The sequence below is a fragment of the Anser cygnoides genome, chromosome 7 (assembly GCF_040182565.1).
Source record: "Anser cygnoides isolate HZ-2024a breed goose chromosome 7, Taihu_goose_T2T_genome, whole genome shotgun sequence".
NCBI classification, from domain to species: Eukaryota; Metazoa; Chordata; class Aves; order Anseriformes; family Anatidae; genus Anser; species Anser cygnoides.
Window position 1 is genome coordinate 1,297,904 of NC_089879.1, and position 23,724 is coordinate 1,321,627.

At 45.4% G+C, this 23,724-nt stretch overlaps 1 long non-coding RNA gene across 6 annotated transcripts; it reads right to left on the bottom strand.

The window, feature by feature from the left end:
- Positions 1–1,713: 1,713 nt before the first annotated feature.
- Positions 1,714–22,055, bottom strand: LOC106039009 (uncharacterized). Of its 6 annotated transcripts, XR_010832820.1 has the most exons (7): positions 20,789–22,055; positions 18,854–20,698; positions 8,728–8,940; positions 7,288–7,358; positions 6,039–6,148; positions 4,896–5,046; positions 1,714–3,803 (listed from the first exon to the last, which is right to left on the bottom strand). It is a non-coding gene; the product is annotated as an uncharacterized lncRNA (long non-coding RNA). The 6 variants fall into 6 exon arrangements; XR_010832821.1 differs by having other exon boundaries at positions 1,717–3,803; positions 6,039–6,145; positions 18,854–22,055; XR_010832819.1 differs by having other exon boundaries at positions 1,717–3,803; positions 18,854–22,055.
- Between the last annotated feature and the right edge of the window lie 1,669 nt (positions 22,056–23,724).

Consider the following 23,724-nt stretch of genomic DNA (forward strand, 5'->3'; position numbering starts at 1 on the left):
ACTTTACCTTTTATGACAAAATCCATAAAATAAGTTTCAAAATTGCATGTGGGAAAATGATTTTACAAGCTGCTCCTGGCCAGTACCCATTCGTCTTGAGAGCAAAATCTTTGTCCTGTTAAAGCTTCTAATTTGTTCTGCAGAGGGCTGCTGGTGCCCTGGGATCACCTGCCCAAGGAGCGTGGAACACGGTGGAAAAATTTCTCTGGCTTTCAGTGGGCCGTGAATCAATCGCTGGGAAATTAAACAAAATGTTTTATTATAAAGGGAAATCAATTGTGAGCAGCAAGGAACAACTGGTTGAGGTAAGATAACGAGATAATGATCTCAAGGTTCATCTTTAAACCTTAGCGCTGTAGAAATGCCTCTAATTAGCAAAAGAGCGGCGCTTTCTATATAAAACCGGGGTACTTGGCTGCAGTGTAAAGAAAAAAGAATAGGAAATGTTAAGAAGCTTTAAAGGTGCTTCTCGTTGCCCAGCACAAGGCCAGCCCTCTCGCGGGGCTGGGCTCCTGGGCCAGATGGGAAGCAGGAGTGAGCACGAGGCATCTCCTGCCAGAGCCGGGCAGCGGCGGGATGCTACTGCTGTGTGCCACGCAACGCGAAGCCGCGCAGCGGCAGCAAGGGGTGCAAAGCGCAGCAGGCTGCAGGAGGGGCACGAGGCTGCTCTGTTCCCCCACATCACTGGGAATGCAGCAGCTGGGGCACCGAAGGGACGGGTACAGCGGCAGGTGCTGAGATGCACGGATAACCTCCCGGACACACCAGTGCCCCCATTGCATCTCCTGACCTACTGTCTGTCCCTTAGCAGGCAAGAAAACTTCCAATACCATAAAGGAACCCAAAGTCTTTTTTATGATCAACGTTTTAAATCACAAATGACACATAATAGATACAAGCTGTGGATTATTTTTTGTTACTATTGCTAATCTTTCACAGTTTACTTACTGCACTAGACCAGCAAAGGATCCTTTTTTTTCCTCTTTTTTTTTCCCCTTTTTTTTTTCTTCCCCTGTGGAGTCTGCTACATAGCTTATGCTCTGCACCAACCACACTTAAAGTACAAAAAGCACTTATTTATTTCTGTGATTCAACAAAGACAGCAACTGGCTGCTAGTTTCTTAAGCTAGAGACATGTCTATTTTGAACTGGACTAAATTATCATCCCTTCATTCACACACTTTATGAAACAGGTAGCATTTGATGACATACAATCACTTCTAATGCAGACCAATTCACATGACAAAATAATGTGACAAAAACCAGGTCACTCAAACAGAAGATAATTCACACGGCCAAGCTGTCTGTTTGCAATGCTTTCAATAAAATATGTCTGAAGATCTAAATAACAGTTTGAGGCTACAGAAGAAACCTCACAAAGCCATCACGTTAGCTTTGCTCTTCTACTGGGCAGCTCTGGGCAGCGAGGTGCTCCCGGGCCTGCACCCTGTCCATGCAGCTCCCTCGTCGGAGCCCTGCTCACCGGCGGCAGCCCCTGGCTTTCCCCCCACGAGCTGCCCCGCAGCTGGGGAGCACAGACACAAGGTGAAGAGGGTCAGGGTAAATCCGAGGAGCTGAACTCGTCTAAATCCTTTGTGCTTTGTCGTGACCCTCGTTAGGGCAGGGTGGGACGGGGCTGGCACGTGGCCGTGCAGCATCCTGGTGCGAAAAGGGGGTGGGAAGGGGCACACGTCCCTGCTGAGCATGGGGACGCTTCCTCTTTGCAGTACTGTTTGTGGACCTGAGCCCATCATGCTGGGTGGGCTATAGAGAAAACACGTATCAAAGGTTTTCTCCGGGCGTTGAAAAGCTAATGAGGCTACTGTGCTTCAAATCTGTCACTGCAGCTAGGTTTTGTTGTTGTTTTTCAGCATGTGCTGGGTCAGCTCTTAGAACCAACGCCTCCCCAACCAAGAAATGGTTTTCTGCCACTGCCGTGCTACAGCTCTCAGGAAAAGGCTGCTGCTGTATCGCTGCTGAGTATACAGTATTTCAGTGACCAAACTAGTGGCAAAGAGCATCATTATCCCCTCCTTTGCTGCCAGAGGAATGATGAGCCATTACATGATTTCCCATTATATAATAATGATGGAGACAATTTGCACTTTTGCTCACATGCCTCGCGTACGTGAGCCCTCGGTTTCACTTGAAAGTGATTTGGGGAAAACTTGTATCTAGCTTAATATTCTTCCAGATAATAAATTAAGCTCCTAAATTAGCATGTCTCTATAGAAACAGCTGAAAAAGAAATATTAAATTAAAAAAGCAATTTTCTTTATGATGTGATGATTTAGCAAGGATTTCATTCTGCCATATGAATTACAGCCTGCTGCTTGTTCGGCTTATTATAATAAATATTTGAGAATCAACCTTTTGATCTGTATTTTTCAAACGCATTGGTTGACCATTGTTGGAAGCAATCATCAAGTGATTTGTATCCTCTCAGCCCTGAGACAGGGGTTTAGCATAGGGCTTCAAAAACTTAATTAGAAACATTGCTATCTGCCATGTTTTATAGCCTTAGATACAGAACAGAGAAAAGATATGTGGGGAGAAAAAAGCTACTTTTTGAAACCAGCCTTGAAACTAGAGAAAGGTCTTTGTTTTAAAGAAGCCTGAAAAAAACTATGGGGTAGAAAAACGTGGAGGAAACTTGAAATGTTATTTTGTTTATAGTTAACAAGTTAATCATGAGATGTTGGACCTTATGCTGTTCCAGCACCCCACTCCTACCCACTTCTCACCCTTCAGTGTCCTTCCCCATAGGTGCTGGCTCTTTCCTAGCTTAGATGATCATCTTCCTGATCTTGCCCTGGCAAGTTGTCAAGGGTTTGATGATTTTTTTTCCCCTTTCTTTTCCCCATTTTAGGGTTTTGCCTTAATTTCTGTTATCCAAGTGGTGATACCGAGGCATTATGGCAAAGGACAAATTCCAAAGGGGCAGCTGGTAAACCAAACCCCTCTCCCTGGTCACAGCACCCACGAGACAGAAATTCATCTAGCAACAGGTTGGTTCCATTCACGAAGCACGTACAGAAGCGAGGAACCATCGTGCACTCAGCAGAAATGCTACAGACAGCAGTATTTATTAGATGATCACGAACTCTTCAAAATATGCATAGGAGAGAAATGCAAACGACCCTCCACTGCAACAGAAACCGTTTGTGGTGGCACAAAGGCATCCCTGACAGCGCTTGGTCTGCTCCCAGGCAGGCAATTCATCTCTAAGAGCCCAGCAGGAGATATTTTCCAGCTCCTCCTACAGCAGGATACCCCCAGAGCTCAGGATTGCCCTTGCCTCCTGCTTACTCTTCCCCCTTTTTCCCAGACGCTGCCTTCCCACCTGTTTCTTCGCCTCTTAATTTCTCCTGCTCCTCCTGGCAATTTTCTCTCCCCCCTTTGGCTTCCACCTCCCTTTTTAATCGCCATCTCCAGCCCCTTCTGCTTAACTCCCCTTCTCCTATTTTATTGTCGTCTACAAATAAGTAATGCCAGGCCCTCCCAAATTTCATACAACAATAAATAAATAGAAGTTTGTTATATGCGAAGAATTATTTTTTACCTATTTATTCCATAACTCAATTTTCTGCCTCCAGCGCATTCCCATGTCGCTGTCTCTTAGCAAAATATTTCCTGTGGAAGTCACTTTCATTGTCTAGGCTTCGTAGGTGATATTTCTTATCAATTATATAATAAATTAAGTCTCTGACGGTGTTACTTAAATGGAGTTCACACTGATGGTGATGCCTGAAGAATCTAATAGAAGTCAATCCATCACGGGCTGTTCAGTTTGTTCCCTTTAGCTGGAAAAATCAAAGGATTGGTTTAACACTCAGAATTTCTGAATATATCCTAGAGGAAAATGTGGAGAAGAGTGGAAATGATAAAATTAGCATCCTGCTTAATAGAAACTTCAGAAAAGTCTGAGATTTTCCCCAAGATTAATCACAGCATTCTTCACAGTCTTCTTCATAAAAATCTCATTTTTCCTATCGGCAGCCAAGACAAAGTCTCTTAAAGAGAAATAAAAAGCAATTGTGTTAGAAAGGTGATGTCACCACATTCATCATGAGAGATTAATGCTACCCGTATTTTTTTTATTATTTTTTTTTTATTATTTCCGAGGAGTGTGCTTTGCAGCTGCACCTGTAGTCGGTCAGATGTGTGCTAGCTAAATTTATGTATCTGTACTTTTTCCCACCTTACCTCTGTGATGGTTTCCTCGTTCGCAGGTTGTAAATATCTCTGACAGTCACTGAACCTTGCAGTGGTGAAGCACTTGATATAGTGAAATGTTCTCAAGACAAAAAGCAGTTTGCTATAGAAATGTTTTTGCACACCTTTTCAGGAGACAAGGTTGTCTGAAAAGCCTGTCCCTTTCTGCAAGAGCACTGCGCTGCTCTGCCCACACCTCTGCCGTTGCTGTTGCTGTCAAATATATACGTACGTATGTGTTATATGAAATAACTCATATGACGGAGGCATTTATCCTAGCAGGAGACACCTCCTGGCTAATAACGCTAACGCTAGTACCCTCCCCGACGCATTTTTGGGTGCTCCTCTTGTCCCACTGCTCAGTCCCCAGGGAGGAGGTCTGGGAGAGGACCGCAGGGACCCAGAGGCACCTCGCTGGCCGGGGTGCACGGCTCTCACAGCGGGGAGCAAAGTCAGCTCAACAGAGTGCTTCGGAAGGGCTGCATGACAGAAAATGGTCTGGAGACTACGCTTTGAGTATGTTGGTGAGTACCAAGCAGAGCAAAGTTGACTTTCCCCAGCTCCAGAAGACAGAGCAGTCAGTCTGCTAGGCAGCCGCAGCGCACGGTTTATCACCACATAGCAAACTTAACCTCTGCTCGGCAGACCCCAGGACTCGGCCATAATATTCAGTGAATTACCTCCGCGTCCAGGCTCAGCAGAGCGATACGACAGACTGCTATGATGTCTGGCCCGCGGATAAGGACGGGACTGCAGTACACAGCACTTCTGGTCCTCAATCTTCACAGACAGGAAAATCATCCCGTCATTTAGAGAAAATAAAGGCCGTTTCTGTGATAGAAAAAGAAAAAAAACATAAAAAACAACAAACAAAAAATGACATAATCAGAACATACTATGTATTAAAGGGATGCACTGAAAATATCACTTCAGAGAAAATGAGTTTAGTAAAAGCGATGTATAAAATTAATGCTTGGCTATTAGAGCAACTGATGTAAACCATCACCTAAGGGAGGAAAATCTTTATCGTCATTTTGGCGTTTTATTCACTGGAATCATACAAACGGCAAAAGGCCCACGAGAAATCCTTTCACTTACCTCAGGGCACTTTTTAAAGAACAGCTGCTGCCCTCGCAGAGCGGCAGTGCTTGCTGTGTCAGCCCCTATTTCACCCCGTGTTTAAGCGCCAGCCACCCTCCATCAAGGCATAAGTACCACCGGGGAGCCCCAGCGCAACCGCTCGCACTGCTGGAGCTGCCTCGTGCAGCAGAGCCCTGCTGAACCGGGCGCTCCCAGTGCGCTCACGGGGCGAGCACCGCTACCAGCCATGGCTCAGGATGGCTCTGCCACGTTCCCTCCCTCCTGGTGAGCCAGGGCACCAGCCAGGCTTTACCAGCACAGAAATCACAGGAAAACCGGGCGAAGACCCAGCGATGACGTGTTTTAAGCCTTATGACCCAGGTTACAAAGTCAGAATAATTTGTTATTTCTTGGGTTTCTTTCAAGCTGATAAAAAGTCACAGCAATACCATCGTGTAGAGAAGGTATGTATGTACGTGCACACATATGTGTGCAAATGCTCACGTCTATACGTGCATGCACACACCCGCTCACGTACAACCATCCTGATGGTCCAGGCAGGCACCACCCGTACATGCGCTACTCAGCACCAAACCCAGAACTCTCAGCTTCATCACACGGACCAACACCACTGTGCAGTAATCAATGTACTAATTAATGTAGAAATTAATGCAGGAAAGGAGAAGAAAACTTGGCAACAGGATCACACTGCTGGCAGCAACTGCTGAGGCTCAGTTACATACCTGAGGGCATCCCTACGGAAAACAGCAAAAGCACTCAGATCTCTGCGTTCTCTGCTGCTCCTCCAGGCTCCATGGGCACAGTCTGCGTTATTCTCACCAAGCCTTTCCTGCTTTTTGGGGGGGAGGTGGGGAAATGAAGAAGAGGGGGTATCAAAAGAAAGCGATTATTTCCTGAATTTCCCATTACCTGTTCTCGAGGCATTTCAAACTCAATGCACATCACCTGAAGCAGGAATTCTTATGTGTGATGTGTAAAAAGCAACAGGAAAAAAAAATTCAGCAGGAACATATTGCCCCTCCCAAAAAGATACCAAAAGCATACCCCAAAAGACATTTATATATAGCAAAATCTCAATATTGTATTATTTAGACAGGAAAATGTTCTGCTGCGTTGCTAACAAAATAGCCCATTTTCTCCCTGAGGGTGTAAACCCGCGTGCATCAGGCTCGCTGGGAGCCACTCTTATTTCTCAGATATCAGCAGTGTGACAACCTGAAACAACACGTACATTTTCTGAATCTAATTAGCACATTCGAACACCGAGATTCAGCACTGTCACAACTCTGTGGTGCTGAATCATAAACCAGGTCGGGCTGGAAGGGACCTGGGGGCTTTGGGGCCCAGCCCGTGGCTCCAGGCAGGGCAGCCCCCACACAGGGAGCTCAGGGCTGCTCCAGCTCCACCGCCCCACCTCATCGACCCAAGCGTCCGAATTTCCTCCAACACATTTAATATTATATGAAACTGTTTTGAGAGCTTAGCTTCCAAGAAGTGATGGTTTCTGCGAAGCGAGCTTTCCTTGGGCGTTCTTTCCACTACACTGAAGTTCCCTGGAACTTCGGGTAACTTTAAAAATGAGCAAATATTTTATTGTTAAATCATTTATCTCCTCCCTTTGTATTTATCTGAAAGCCATTTAAAGGGAGCGTAATGGCTGGCCATTTGTATGTGCTGAAAGTCTGCTGTTCATCAAGGAGGTCTGCAGGCAGCTGAGCCAGAACACAAACGCGGACGAGCAAACCAGGCTGCTGACGCGACTGGCACCACCTAATGACATAACAGCTATTCCAGCTGGAGCTGGGAAGACCTGTACCAGGAAACAGAAATAAAGATAGCCTATACCAGATTTCAGACACGGTTTTCCACCTCACACGAAGGCAATCTGTGGTCCGTAAGAGGTTGTTAACCAGAAAAAAAAGCTATGCCTGGTGCTCCCCAATAGCAATTCTTCCTTTAAGTTCTCCTTACCTGGAGACAACGCACTAAACGTAAAGAACTTGACCCAACCTCCATCGCCATGACCAGACTGGATCTTCACTCTGTATACAATTTATACAGTCTTTTAACTATTTTTTTCCCTTCAAAATACTTAGTTAATAATTAGGCCTTATTTAAAAACTGAAGAGAAAACCAAACCACTTACTACTTATACCTTTCCCTCTATAAAGAAGGAAAGAAACAAACCTACAAAAGCAATCAGTGACACCGTTTGAAGGAAAGGTTTTTAGATACTGCAATGACAAGAAAGACGTGAGGAGAATTATATAAAAACTTGAGAATGGTGCAATAAAAGGATAATTTGCTTAATTCCATCATTACCAGAGGCAGGTGTCCTCCAGTTTAATCAGAATATCAATTTGCGATGTTGGTTTTTTTTTCCATTGCAGTAGAGAAAAAAAAAAAAACAAACTATAAAAAGAGTATCTCTTCTGTGCTTTTCTATCTTGAGCCTACCACCATGACCACTTTTGCCTCTGGCAGCCAGCATTAATAACCGCTGATTGCAGCAGCAGCTGAAACATCCCTGCTCTGCTCCCGGGATTTCAGCAAGCTCAGGAGCTGCTCATGGTTGTTCCTGACATCGCTGGCTGGCTTGGTGCAGCCCCCTGGCTGGTGGTTGTTCTCTGTAGCTCACATTTGCAAAGTTAACATTCATTTCTTGGCTTTGGAACTGAAGTTTTGTAGCATGGAGTCCTAAAGCTCTTTTAGAAGCAAAAATAAATAAATACTGGGTGAGGTCCTGGACTCCTGCTGGCAGAAAAATATAAGCACACATGGCAATTGAAGAAGTTTGTGCCAGGGTAGTGATGAAAAACTTTGGAATATCTTTTTGTTTTCAAGACTCTCTTCCTGTAAACTAAGGACACGCTTCTGAGTTCACCCATACATGCATCAGAAACAGCTTTGTCTAGAGCTGTGGCTGCAGTCATTCATCAGATAGTTCAGTCCCTGGCAGAAGCGAACGTCTCAGTTCCGTGCAGCCGTGCCTGATCAGCCCTGAGGTGTGGAAGGGCCCCAGAGTTAAATTAAAGGGCACTAATTAACTAGTTAATTAAAGGGCACTGTTCTAGCTAATAAAAAAATTTATTTTTTGTAACTCAGTTATAAATGGAGTGGGAAATTTGGACAAGCAGGTTTAAACCACCTGTTGGTTCTGAGTTTTGACAAAATGCTTACAGAAATTATCTGCATCTATGCGATACCTCAAATGAAAAGGTTTCCACATAACCGATGTTAAAAAGAAAAAAGAAAAGTTAAGAAAACATTGTCTGAGTACTTTATCTGTTGCTAACTTCAGTGCTGGCTTTTCTCTGCCAGCTCTGTCCGTGAGGGGAAAACTTTTAACCACACAGACATTTTCTTGAGACTGCATCGGTAAGAATTAAAGGCTAGTGCAAATATTAATACCTCATCCATCCTCTGCAACTGTTTCCTGCTCCCGGTAGGACAATTCAAGATGTATTAAGGTCCATTAGCTGCAGCTACACACTAATTTTCAATATTTTGATGTCGCAGACCACTTTGGTGGATGACCTTTCCAAGGCTCATCTCTCCCTTTCAGTCTCTGCAGAGTTCACGCGCAGCAATTCTGTTGGCTCTGCTAGTAAATCAAACCAGCTTCTGTATGGGAGAAAAAATAAGAATCATGGGATTAAGACATCCCTCCGCACAGGAAGAGTTGCTGTTTCCGTTGGCTCCCCCACGAGACCCTGCAGAGGCAGCTCTCTTCTGCACTATTCGAACTCTCAAGGGCTTTTGTCCCACCCAGAAACCCTCTCCAGTTCCTCCTATTCGAGCTTTCAGTTTTCCCCTCCTGATTGTTTCTGATCGGTCTCCCCAGCACTATTAACACACTAAATGTTCAATAGAAGGATGGTATGCCTGGGATAAGATGTCTCAAATTATTAGGCTTGTACCAAGCCCATTAGTTAACAAGTTTACCACATCAACACTGGAAAAAAAAATGCCTTTTAGACACAGGGCTGGGACCACGACGTTCATCAAAAACTGAGCGTATACCAGCATTGTCCAGACTCAGAAATGCCAGAGTTCCAACGTACAATAAAAGAAACCAAATCTTGTAACACCTTGAGAACACGTGCCAGCGCTGCTGCAGCAGGGGTGTTTTTGCAGCCCCGGTGTTCCAGGCCCCGCACAGTGCCGCGCTGTCTGTGTTGGGCAGCACGGGCCCCTTGTTCACAGCACAACGCTGCATCACCACCTCGACCCTTCCCAGCCTCTCCACCAGAGGAAATGTTCGCTCTTGCATATGAATAATAATTTAAATGCACCAAAGCAGTGTAAATAATAACGTTGGCAACATACAGAGAGGGAAAGAGTCACAAGTAAAACAGGCGCAGCTCATTTCAAGCCCTGAGATCAGAGAGAAGTGTGAATTAGTGATTGTAGTTTTGATCATCCTACATAGATTCACGGCCTCTGAACCTCCAGGTTATAGCCCCTTGAGAAACCTTCTGGGTTTCTTTCTCTCTCTCTTTCTTTTTTAATACACTTCCTGATGATATTCTATGAAATGAACCATCTGTCAATGGCAGACATAAGCAGTTTACATTCCTGTTCTGCGTGCTAACAGCTCGGTGTGGAGTACCACATCCCCACGGCGTTCGCGCATGGTCAAATTAAGTTGATGAAATCGCTCTTTGAAATAGTCACTTTCCAACAGTTCTGGCACCTTCACAATATAATTTCCTTTTACTTCTAATTTATATAGCAAAGAAATTTGTTTGGACTGAGATTTTAAAGCTTCCTAGTAGCGATGAATTTTGTACCAAACTTGCAAGGCCTTGGAAATGACAGGTGAGTAACTGCGGACATGAACTTCACCCGCGGTGATTCCAACAGCTCTGATGTGCAGTCATTTTTAGCATTGTGATTTTATTTCCTCATACAAAAAAATAGCGTCCCTCAGGTAGCCGCAGGAACAAACCCTCAAGAAAATACTTGGGAAGGGTTATATGTGGTGTCTAAAATCGTTCTGGAACACACTGACTCTGCTTCGCCACTTGGTTTAATTTTAAACCCACGGTTAGGGCAGCCCGTGAGTATGTGCTTTCCTGAATCACTGTCATAAAACAGGCTAGAAACGTCCAGGAAAGGAATGAGGGAAAAAAAGTTATGTTACAGAGAGGAGGATATGTCTTGTCCTGTTAGGTGAAAAGCACTTTCCATTCTGCTCTTTCTTCACTTAAGGATTAACAGGTAAATAATGCACATTTTTCTTCCACTCTTAACATACCTCTCACGCTCCTGGTATCATTGCTCTCCTTTTCTTACCTGGCACTTTAACGAGTCCTGCTGACGTGCCTTCCTGCTGGGCTATTGGGATGCCATATCAAATCCTAATGCTCTGACGCACGGGAACAGGAGGAGCAGCGCCGGGCGTCCCGGGGGCCCGCGGGGGCTGGAGCTCCTCAGCGTGACAGCCACCTGCCAGCGCGCCCCAGTGACATCCCAGCAAACGAGACGGAGAGGTTGTGGGAAGATTACTGCAGTCCTGATGAGGATTTGGTTTTGACAGAGCACCTCTGTCTACTATTGGCATGTTGCAGAAGCGCGTGTCAGAAACGCGACGTCTGTGACATCCCTCCCTGTGACAGCACCTGGAAAGCACGAGCACCTTCCTGACAGAGAGCCTCGCAGAAGCGTCCCCTTTGTGAAGGCTGATGCTTTTTTTGCAAATAGCGCCTGGGTGCACCTGCTCACCTTTCAACCTTAAAAAAAAAAAAGCTGAAATCTCAGGTTCTAACCCAGTCCAGCAGCCACCACACCACGAAGGTGATAGCCTGTGCACCACGTGCCAAGGGCCGGGCTGGGCTTCCTCGCCTTGCCCTGCGAGATGCACATGCAGGTACTGAGCTCTCAGCAGATTAAACCCACGGAAAACACTCTTGGTGAGATGCAGACTGCGGGCCCAGCTTCGCCCAGGCTCTGAATAAGCCCGAGATTGCTGCTGGGTCCCAAACACAACAGATTTTGCTCCTCTTTTGTTGCCACATTCAATGCTGGAGCATCCTCACCACAAGCGCACCAGTTGCCCACCCAGTGCGCAACGTGAGCTGGGTGCTGGAAAACAAAACTCACGGCAGCTGGCATGTTTATGGGGCGTAAATCACCACAGCAGCTCAGGGCTCACAGGACCAAGGCCTCGGTTTCTGCTCTTCCAGTTCTTGTCTCTAAAGCAGGGCCAGGCTGCTTCTGTGCTGTGGCACATAGCAAGAATGGATTAATTAAGGTTTCTGTAACACTTTGAAGAGGAGGATTTCTGTACAAATGTAAAGCGTACGAGGCTGGTATTTTATAGCTCAGAGTCAAATTAAAAGCAGAGTTAAAGGAAAAGGCAGACAACAGCCTGGGAAAGAAATCACGAAAGGTTATTTCAGCGGCAGAGTTGTTATCGCTGCCTGTCCTCCCTGCTCAAAAGCTGCATTTGATCATATATTCTTCTGAATTATCTACTGCATCTCTTGAATGCTAAAGGCAGAAATAAATGCTGGATAAATATCAGAGGGTTGATTTCAGATTACATTGATGCTTGATGCTTGCAGTCTGTAATTCTAGCCTTCACACTAAGTATTAATTATTTAACATTATAGGAAAAATTAATACAGGTCACTCAGAAAGCATATATGAACAAAAGCTGGAGTACTTTTTTTTTTTTTTTTTTCAAAAAAATCCCTCTCTGGCAAATTTTACCTACAAAGAGCTTGTCAGAGTTCTTCTGCTCGCCTACAAAATTTATAGCTGCATCTGTCTCCTGCTTACGAGGCAGAGCTGCTTGTGCACCACCCATGCAGCAGGGCTTCTCCTCTCTGTCGCCCGCCTGCGCAGCCAGAGCCGGACTCCTCGAACGCAGCAGCAGCTCCTCTAGGTGGGGTGTGGGAGCCCGAAGCGTGGCAGGAGATGCACACCAGTGTGGGGACCCCTCTTCTTCTGCCAACACTTCGGGGTCCACCCAGGGTTTGGCCTGGCTCCCTACTAACTCCTTGGAGGGGCAGGCTCGGTGCGTTACACCTCCTGGTGCATCACGCCTGCTCAGCGCTCCCCCACAACCACTATGCTCTCAGAAAAAGCTTTCACATTTATCCCTTGGGGCAAGAGCAAATCTCCTAAATCGTACGCTTGCCCACCCTGGCTAGAGGATCAGCTTTGCCAGCATCTATGAAATTCATGGAAATAACATAATGAGAAAAACAATCAGTGCCCTGACAGGACCAGGGAAAATCCATGTATATTCTATGTATTTTCCAGCTTCTCTCCTCAGAATTCTCTTTTATCCACTGCAATCTCCCTGCGAGGCGGTGCGTGCATCTGACAGCCTCTCTGTGTTGTGAACATCGTCCATGAAATGCTTCAAAATCAATACTAGTTAAAGAAAACTTGTGATTTCAAAGTTATATTTAAAATTTTTAAAACCTGCATAAAGAAAGAAAAACAATTCTTAAACATTTCCATTAGATGACCTCAACTGCCAACGTACCCCACAGTTCTCCAAACTGTAAAATGAGTTTTTGCAATTTTCCCCATTAGGCTGCGTTTGACACCAGGGACCCTGTGCTGCTTGGCCATGGCCTGGCAAAACTACCCCAACCAGTGAAAAAAAAATCAAAGGAATGAAATATTCACATAAAATGAGAATAAATAAGTGTAGACAAACAGCTGACTTGAAGAAGTAGAAGAACATGCTGAACACCTTGTTTTTTCAAATTCACAAGTCATTTACAACTTGTTTATCCTACTGAGAAAAAAAACAGTGAAATCGGCATCTCCCTTCCTCTTAGCCACAGCAACAGGACTGTAGACGTTAACATACTCAGCATTATTTAATTCAAGAATTATTGGTAATATTTGTGACCAGTTTGCTCACTGCTGGCATAGGTGCATTTGACTGGGTGTTTGTAGGCAAGCTTCACATTGAGCAGAAGCCAATTACCTCAGCTATAGAACGATTGCACTGTGTTCCCGTTTGCATCTGGAAGAAACTCTGAAAATTAACTTTGCTCTGGCATATCTTAATTAGAGCAGTCTCTCTCAGCTCACATGTACAAAAGGAGTTTACGGCAAGCGGAACAGGAGATGAAAGAGCAGTTTGCTCTCGTGAGAGAGAACCCGGTGCGGTTTCTGCAGAACCGAGGCAATTAACCAACAGGTAAAGCAAAAGCCCCCACCCTAGGGTCAGCACGCAGTCCTTCAGCCAGGACAGCTATGGGTGCGGAACCACAGTGAGAGCAGCTTGACAGATTTGGCCGTGAATTCATCTATAACTTCTCTTGGGCCATTTATTCCAGGATACGTTTTTAAAATCAACGTTTATATTTTCATAAATAGGGTTATTAAATTTTCCCCAGGCTCGTTTATAAGCAGAGTTGCTTCCTCTCCTCCAGCACCAACCAAGGTAAGGCAGGGCTGCACTGAGGCCGCCCACCAGGCCGGCACCAGGCTGCCCCTCGGATGCTCCTTCTGAGGACATTAACACTTCTGGGATGCTGTGACACGGGGCCGGTTCACGTCACACGAGGACGAGAACCTCTCGCTTCCAGCAGGCCCTGACATGCCGCGACTAAGTCAGCACATCGCTCCCTCACATCTCAGAAAGACACCGCCCAGGTAACCCTCGTGGTCAGCAGCTGTGCCAAAGTTGATGTAAGTTGCATAAAAAATTAGTAGCAATGAACACATTAATTGGCAATCAGCACAAATGTTAGCCTATTTTAGACCTCTCACAGCCCAGGAGCCCTCCCTGCAGGCACATAAGCAAGATTGCTCAGGCACTAAGGGGGATTTTTCCCCCTCAGACACTCGGGAATGATTTGCTAACCAGAAAGGCAAACACTGCTTAAACATTATTGTGGAGGACCCAGTGCAAGGCACCACAGCAGTTCTGGGAATGCTCCACTGGGACGTGGCTGCAATCTGCAAGAAAAGAGGAAGGAAAACCACATTGGTCTTTATCATAATTCACAGACCAATATTTCTACATTTCCACATTACCCAGACGTGGAAACAAAAACTGTGGGTTTACCTGAGGTCAGACCGTAATCCAACAACTGTAATCTAACAATGTCTAATGAGAGGCTGGAGGTAGCTTGGGAGGCAGCTGGGAGGGAAAGGTGAAATCCCGCAGCTGCTGTTAAAATAAAAAATTCTCTTTGACCATCTCTTCCGATTAGTTCTGAAAACGCTGTTAAATTACTGCATTCCCTCTGAATTTGCCAGGGAAAAAACATCCAAGAGCTGTGTTCCTGAACTTGTAACAATCTTAATTGGTTAAATACTAATTATCTTCCAACTCTTCAGCATTTATCTGAGATATTGCAGCAATAAGAGTAATTAGCACACAATTGCTAGATTCTCTCTCAACAGTTCAGACTGGCAATAAGGTGTTGATAGTGAGAAACGATCATTTCAAATGTTAAAAAAAAAATAGTTGCCAGAAGAGAACCAGAAGAGAAATTTTTATTTATTTATTTATTAATTCAAAGAGAAAGCACACAATAACACCTGGTGCGTGCTTGCTGCTTGCGGGGACAGTGAAGGTGCAGGAGCTCTTGGTGGCCTCTGGGGATGCAGCACGAGGACCACGCAGCCACAGAAAGCTTCAATTCAACACGGGGACTCGCACGTAGCTCACCTCTACCCCCAGGATGTCCCAACACTTCTGATGGCAAAACCTTGGGCTCTCCAAAGCTGTATTTCTTGGGGAAGAACTCAGTCCTGATTGGAGCCAAAAAGTGGGCTCCAGGGGGAACTAATCTGAACATTTCATGTTTTAAATGGACAGCAGTCATTTTCTTCAGCTTTGATTAAAAGAAATGGTTACACCTGTATCCCCATTTCCAGCAGAAAACAATTACTAAGTGGTTAAGGAGACTTTTGGAGCACCCTACAAAACTGGCAAGTCTCCCGGCTGAGAAAGGAGTCAGAATAGCTACAAAAATGCCTTGCCACGCACTTCTTTCCAATTAAAAACTTATCGTGAATCAAACTGGGGAAAGGACTCTCAAGGTTAGAAAGGATGCAGACATACCTGGGATGTGCTTTAAAGCATGGAAATTTATTTTTTGAAATTCTCTGGAGATACTGGTGGTAGGGCTGTTGAGAAAGATTCCTGTCTGTCTGCTCAATTTCTTCTTACTTCTTTAAGAAAAAGAACTCCAAGAAAAAGGATTCTGAAAATCTCCTGATTCTTGCTTTGCTCCCTGGGGTACCCACAGCATGACAATACTTTTTATACAGGAAGGGACACCACCCGCTGGGGCACCACAAGGGACTTCCTGATGTTCTGATAGCACAGTGTCTAATTGCTGATGTAACTATACACCAGGTTAACGAATTGGGAAGATTTTTGTATGACAGATCCCAAGTCACTCTTCTTTTCCCCAAATATCCGAAGCATCATCCAGTACTGTCCCATTAGGTTCGCTCCATCCGTACTTTTACCATCTCCAGTAACCTACAGAACTCACACACCACTTTGGCCAAATAGGTTTGGAATAGAACTTTTTATTAAAAAAAAAAAAAACTCACTGAGAAAAACAGCAATTCACCCACCCATCTTTTCTACAGATTTCTTCAAATACTCATTATTTTAAAAGAAAATCCTTTCATAAGGATGACTTATGACATACCCACTTTCTTCAGGTTCTCCCTTTATCCTCCAAACTGATTTCAAATTCTCCTCTCCTGACATTTTGTGCTATTAAGTAGTCATTTATTACCAATGTTGTTTCACACCTTCAAAATATGGAACAAAGTTTATCAATTATTGTGAGAATCCCTTTTGCTTTCTTCCTCAGAGGCATGTGTTAATTAAATCTAAGAATTGAAGAGATTGTGCCATATTTTCGTAACCTTTGTGTCTTCATATGCATAACAAGCACAATACTGATTTAAGTGGCCTTTTTTTTTCCTTCTTTAAGGAAAGACAAAAGCAAATTCTATTAATCCTTAAGTATATTCACTTTCAGTAGTTTGAAGCACAGAGCATCTCAAAATGAATTTAAACATCTCTCTGATCATCATTCAATAGCTCAGTCAGTTTCAGCTTGTTCAGAGCCTTATTTCTTTGGGTTTGTTTCACTTTAAGGTTAGACAAAGCCAGATTTTGTAAATGAGGGCTCTCAAGAACAGAATAGCCCCCTGTAAATACATATGCTATACAAAAGGCACAAGTAACTCCTGCAGGATGTCATCATCGAGGCAAAGGTAGAGCTGAGCTGTGAAACCTCTCACTGCTCTCCCTCCACCTGCTGGGGCAGGAGGATGCTTCCTCTCACACCACAGCCCTTCAGCTCAGCCAGCATTAAAACAGGATCAGACAATAAGTTAATCATTTTCCTTTCACTAAGGAGGTTTTATAATACATTTTCTTTGGTTTGAATAACTGAAACTGTCATTGCAGTAGGTCATCAGATATCCCATCCACGTCAGAAGTCTCCCTGTAACAGCCTCAAGCTCTATCCGTTAAAAAGTTAATCAGGCTGAAATGTCATGGAATTTAATAACTACCAAGGAAGAGTTTTTAAGTTCCAAATACCACTAATTAAGTTATTTTCCAACAGGAAACAGGCTTTATGGTAATTGACCAAGTATTGTTTTCAGTAACGCTGGGCCATTTATTTTTGTTCATCCCAGTTTTGCTCTTTCCCCAGTTTGGGGACAGATCTAAACTGAAGCAGGCACCTGCAGTGAGTGTAACTGCACACCCACGTGGCTCAGACTCTGCGGTTACCAGCTTCCTTGCTCTCCCCAGTTCCCTTTGATTGAGAGACTTTATTTCCACACCCCAAGTGTCCTGCAGCTGGAGCCTCTCAACTCTTGACTTGACAGCTGAGACAGATGACTAAGGGCAGCCACTGACATTTGAAAGTATTTGTAATAAAGACATTTGAATAAAATCAAGGCACAAGCACAAAGACAGACAGGCTGCAGTGTCTTTAAGGCAGCAGTGCTTATAGAATTGTGTGCTATCACACAATAACAGGCACTAACGGTTTCTGGCATCTTCAGAAAAACACTTCTAAATAAATAAATAAATGTTTCACCGTGAACATACTTTTGATAGCAACCAGCTATTCACAGACAAGTGTGAATCCCATGTGGCTTTGTGAATTTTAAATGACTCTATCTGATGTTAGGAGCAGAGACAGAGCCAACACGAAGCACGTGCAGGGTGGGTACAAAATATACGGCGAGAGAAGAACACAAAATCTATATCACATTGATTGGAGTTTTGGTGTTAAACACATTATTCTACAATGCACAGCAACAAAGTTATTCCTTTCTGTTCTTAAAAGAAATAAAAACCTCAATGCAAAGCATGGCATTCAGTTTAATTGCATATGGGTAGAGCGTTAGAATGCTGACTGCAGAAAAATAATAAACAGTATCCCATATGGCTATCAGTGTTTCAATTTAGCGATAAATAAAAGGCAGAAGAGAAACTCCAAGGTAATAAACATTTTTCACCTGCGCCCTTAGCATTTTACCACTGCATTGCTATACGTTCTGGATTGTTTGGTGTTCATTGACATAATGGCACAAGCCAACCTATTTTAATCTACTGGAAATACATGAAGGTTACTGGCTGGTCAGGGAGGTGGACAGGAAACAGAAATGGGTGCTGTTGTGAACCCTGGCAGGCTGACTAGGCGCAGGCAGGCAGGACAAAACATTTGTGCACTGCCTGTGCGGCATCACCCCTGCTCCGCCAGCAGCTCACAGCCCCGCTGCACCCAGACACGCCACATGCAGCTTGCTTCCTTAGGCTGAGTGTTAATGAGACGTTGGCGTGACACGTAGCTGGATGTCCATCAGACACTTCACAGGGCGTGCTGGTGCTTGCAGGGAGCCGGTTTGACAGCAGAACGTTATCCCGTGAGAGTTACAAAGTCCCAGAAGCGATCGAGAACAGCACAGGGAAATGCCCCAGGACAGCCTCCAGCCTCAGTACCAAGGGCAGGTATTTCCTAGGAGTACTTCTCTCTGTTACTTTCTGCCCAGCTTTAAACGCAGGTCTCCAACAACATCCCCCAAGGCTCTATTTTGCAAAAGTTCAGCTTTTGCCTAAACCTTCCTTCTCTCCACCCCATTAAACATAGTTATATCCCTTTCACTCTAAATCTTCTTCACAGGGATTTTACCTCCTCCACCTTGTGTCTGTCACTAAGATTCAAATTTCATGTGAACAGTCAGGAGGAATATCTATGAAGCGAGGAAAGTCAGAGTGTCATGCAATTAGATTTACGCAAATCTAATGTAGCAGTAATTAAGGATTTATTATATGCCTTTATAGGAAATAATAAGATCAGATTATGTGATTCTTAACAGCATTTAATCAGTATCTGAGTATTAGTCAATTAACACAACGATCTGAAGGAATTTGCTACAATACAAACAGCGACTTAGTTCCAGATTTGAGAATGGCAAGGTTCACCCCAGACTTACTGCAGGGTGCTGGGGGAGCTCTAACCCCAAGCATGCACTTCCCAAATCCCCCTTAAGGTGAATTACTCACCCTTCTGCCTCATCAGCGTTTGTCTGTGGACAAGCTCTTCCTCGAGGAGCCAGCCCTGAGAGGCTGGGGGAGACGGGGGTGCAGCCTGCTGCGGTCCCTGGAGAGCTCAGGAAGCTCGTGCTAGGGATCGCCATTAATAGGAGTGCAACGCCAGTGTTTCTCGGTCAGTAATCTTCTGGGATTCAGGTGTTTTGTTTAGGAATCAAGTTGCACAGCCCCCCTCCCCTTACCACTTAATTGTGTCCTTGTCAATTAGTCACACAGCAGGGGCTGTGGTCGGGGTGAGGGCTGACCACCAGGGCCTGTGTCGCGCACGGCAGGTGCTGAAGGGGCTGGGGCAGCGTCGGGCTCCACCGTGGGTAACAGAGGAACGGTGTCAAGATGAATTTTCCTTTGATTATGGAGAGGAAAGGGGTGAGGCACCATGTTTATTAGATAGAGATTGATTTGTAGTCAAGCTCAGATCCCTTCATTACTTCCCGTGAGAGACTTCATGGCGATGAGCTCTGCCTGCGGCCCCGCTGCTAACGAGCTCTCCGGCTCGGGGGAGCACCCGGGGGCCTGCTGTGGCTCAAGGCCTGAGCCGGACCTGTGCCCAGTGCCGGGGCAGAGCGAGCCCATCACACAGTCAGCACACGCGCGTATGCACTGAGCACACGTCTCCCCCTCGCCTTCCTGCCGCGGGTGGCCTACATCCGCTTTGTGAGTGGTCACTGCAGAAGAAACACCGCCTGAAGCGAGACACGGCCTGCAGGATTTAGTCCTTAGTCTGTGTAACAGCACACAGCTCTTGCTTCTTGTCTTCAGACCGCTCAGCTTAACTGCAGCTCCTTCCCACACGCTGGAGCAAAACATGAAGGAAAGCCTTTGCAAACACCCCCACCCCAACCAGGAAAGGGGAATCAGCCCCTGTGAGTTTGTCAGGAATGAGCTCCGTTGGATCAGCCCAGTTTTCCCCCATGACAGCTGTGCAGACGGGCAGGGGGCAGGCTGCGGCTCACAACTTGTGCTGGCTGCACAGGGACCCCCCCAGAGCCCGCCGGCCCTCGTGGGCTCGCTGTCCCAGTTTATGGCTCTCTATGAAGGCTGCTCTATTTTCACCATACCGATTCCCTGTTTATACTTTTTATTTTTCTAAACTTTTTCTCCTTTTAGTTCTGTACCTGCACTGCTGCCTACCAGCTTCCTAAGCAGCGTGGTAACAGCAGCATGCCCTGCACTCCCTCCACAGCATGAACCAGCTGAACAAGGGCCGGCAGCACCGTAGGGGTGGATATCTTCTCCCACATTGCTCATCCCTCAGCTCACAACTCCACCTTTCCCCTCTTGCCGTCAGTTTTGGTTTCAAGTGACAGTGCTCCAGTCCCAGGCGGGTGCAGGGGCTTTGCAGGGACACGTGTGGTATGCCAGCAGCATCTAAATACCTCCTGTGTCAGCAACCAGTTACGAGACTTGTCAGCTTGTTTGTTTTAGAGCAGTGGAAATTGCTTTCACCGTGTTTGACCACAAAGAGAGAGAAAAGGCCAACGTATCCACGTGAATCTGTTCTGCAAACTGCTACCAATGAGGATAATTCACCTCTCACGTGTCCCGCTAGCAAATCTTAATTCTCCTGTGATGTTTGCTAGTTTTTTTTCTCCTCCTTTCCTAAACTTTTTGTATTTTCTCTTTGCTGTGTCCATGTACCTCAAGTGAGAATTTAAATCTTCCCATGTTTGTATTGTGCCAAAGCCTGAACTTTCTGTGGAGAGAGTTCTGTGCTTCAGGGAGCAGAAAAAGGCCTCGAAAACCCCTGCCCGGCCATCAGCACAGGACTCGCGTTTGGCCTTGAATTCCCACCAAGAGCTGGAAAGCACAAGGATGAATTCAGACATCCTCCTAGCTTGGAGCAAAGCCAGCCAGGAGCAAAGGAGAAGAGAAAGGAAATTTCCTCACCTGTTCCTATCAGCTGTGACAAAAGAAAGATCACTGTTCAATACACAGCTCCAAGGGTGTGCCTCGGTCCTGCCAACAGCTTCGTTCCTTTTCATTTAAAAAGAAAAGAAGAAAACAGCAAAGGTGAGACCAGGGGAGCTGGTCTAGGTGAATCTGTATTTATCCAACCACTCCAAGCACTGCTTCAGCTGAGGGGGTTGCCACAGCTGGGCAACCCTGGGTCCTCTCAGCTCCATTTCTTTTCTTTCAGCATCAACATATCATGGAAGACGAGTGCATCTGAGTGCATCTGAGGTACCTCAGAGCAACACAGGGAGAATATTTCTTGATGTCTTAGGGGCTGCCAACATTTTCAAGAGGTTTTCTATACTTTAAATGCACCTAGCATTACAGGATTATTTATTTATTTTAACTGGGAATACCAGCTCTAGAGACACCAACAAAGAGAGCTCTACAACTTATTCGACACTCCGTGAGAAAGCTCCCCCTGTGTGCTGGCTGAAGATCGCTGTGCTTTCACCCACTGCTGTGGGGGAACACATCCGACACAACTCCAAATGCCAGGTAAGGCCCCTTCCTTCCCACAGCTGCCAGCAATAACTTTTCACTCCTAAACAGTTTACAGAGTTGCTTAACTTTGGCAGAAAGCAGTGTTGCAGCCATGCTTCCATGGAAATCCATGCTGATATAGTTATTTCTCTGAAGGAAATTATCACTCTTCTCCTTTGGAGTTTATCAGATATCCTAAGCACAAAAGGAATTCTTAATGAATGGATTATGAAAATTCTGAGAAACTTCATGAAATAATTGGCAAAACAAATGAAACAATCTGTTAGCAAAGAATGAAAGGATTTGGAGAAAAAAAAAAAAGATAAGTTTGTTATTTCCTGTAATAAACTCATTAACTTACATTCAAATTAGCTACAACACTGGGAATCTCAGCAAGTGTTGATTGCCAAAATTCCCAGGGCTGTTGCTAATTCATCAAAAAGGCTGAAAAGCTTTCTTTTTTATAGATATGGAATTGCTGAATTAGAGCAAATAAACAAGCCATTGTGGATTATAAACACATGTATATATACACACACGTTTTGACACACTTCTGGGACTGACAAATAATTAAAGTGGCTTCCCAATGTGTATGCAACACAAACCCCGCTAATATTAAAAGTGGGTGCCTCTAGAGCACTTCTCTCACAGGTCAGGTCATTGCCATCACGATGCCAATGGCCAATATTCTCCAGCCATACCTCTGCCTCGCAGGACTTTCCCCAGCTTCTTGGCTTCTGGTATTTCTTGTTTCTCCCCTGGATTTTCCAGATGATGACGGGAGCCACCAGCAGCAAGTTCATAACAAGGACTGGGAATTTAGAGAAAGCGATGGACAACTGGCACCTGCGAAGAGGGCATCGAGGGAAACCGAGGAGCCCAGCCAGACGTGCACCAAGCCTTGTGGCCGGGGGACACAGCAGCCTTGTGCTGAAGGTGTCCCACCACATTTGCATTTTATTTACATTATGCTGTAAATTAAAAAAAAATGTTTGTACACGGTTATTATTCCCTTTACACAGTGTCTGCCAGGAGACTATAAATCCAACATTTATCTGGCAAAAGTGCTGTAAATGGAAATTAACAAAATCCTCAATCTTCATAATCAGGGCAACTTCATGCCCAGGAATCCCAGGTGGCTTTTTAAGAGGAAAGGGTGAATCTTTATGTTTGCAGAGAGCAAGTAGTAGGAGTATCACTGCTCTAAAAACATTTAAACTGCAGACAAGCATTTCTTGAGATACTTTTAGGCTCAGATTTCTCATAAATTTCAAGGTCAACAAGTCTTATTATTCCTTCTGTGCCCTATTATGTCTGCTAAGCTGGAACCTGCAAAAGTGCAGAAGCACAGGCACCAAAGCCAAGGGACTCAGCAGCTCTCTTCCAGGGTCCAAATTGCTGTAAAACTGCATGCACCAAGCTAACACAGGCTCTGATATTTTTATAGACTGAGGTAGACAGAAGAACACCTAAAAATCAAAACCAAAAAGCAATCTCCTTTGGCCTTTCTGCACAGGCTGGGGTTGGTGCTGTGCGTAGGAGGGTGCTGGGTGCAGGAAGCTCTCTCTTCGTGTCTGACTGGGGTGTGAACGAAGCCAAAGGAATAGCACAGCATCAGCACAGAAAAGAGCAGCAGCAGGTCTGTGTTGAACTTAACTGGAAATGTTTTCCTCCATCATTATTTCCTGTTTTTCCTCTATCATTTCTCTTGTTGATGGGTGAGGGAGGAGGTTGTGCTGTGATGGGTACAGCACCCTCCCGATCAGGGTTCCACTTCTGCGGGATGACCCAGCGCAGCGTGAACGCAGCGATGGTACAAAATTGATTTAGAGAGCACTTTCAGTTCTACTGAAGAAAAACAGTGTATAATGCTGAAAACTGCTCCTTGAGGCTGGTGCCGACGAGCCTGTGGTGAGAGGGGGGTAGCTGGCACTGAGCTCTCCCAATAACCTTCTCCCTGTGCTCCCTCCTCGTAATGCCAGCAGACCGCTCCTTCACCCCACTGTGGGAACTCCTGATAAGAACAACAGGGACCCGAGAGGTGCTGAAAACTCTCCTTGCCGCTCTTCACCTCTGTTTTCGCTCCAACACAGTCACCAAGACCACGCGGCGTGCTCTGATGGCCCAGCACAGCGGTGAAGCCACAGGCTGAGGACGGCCACAGCAGGGTGACCACCAGAGTCCCCACCAGCGTCCCCCAGCACTCAGGGACCCGAGGACACCAACAGTCTCCTGAGTACCTGCACCAAGGACCTTTTTCTGCCCAAGCAGCTTTCCCATAACCATGGTGTTTATTCAGGACGCCGTTTCGCGGAGGGGCTGCTGAGACGCCACCAGCCTTGTGCTACAGACTGCACGGTGTGGAAATATTACCTGATGGAGTGAGG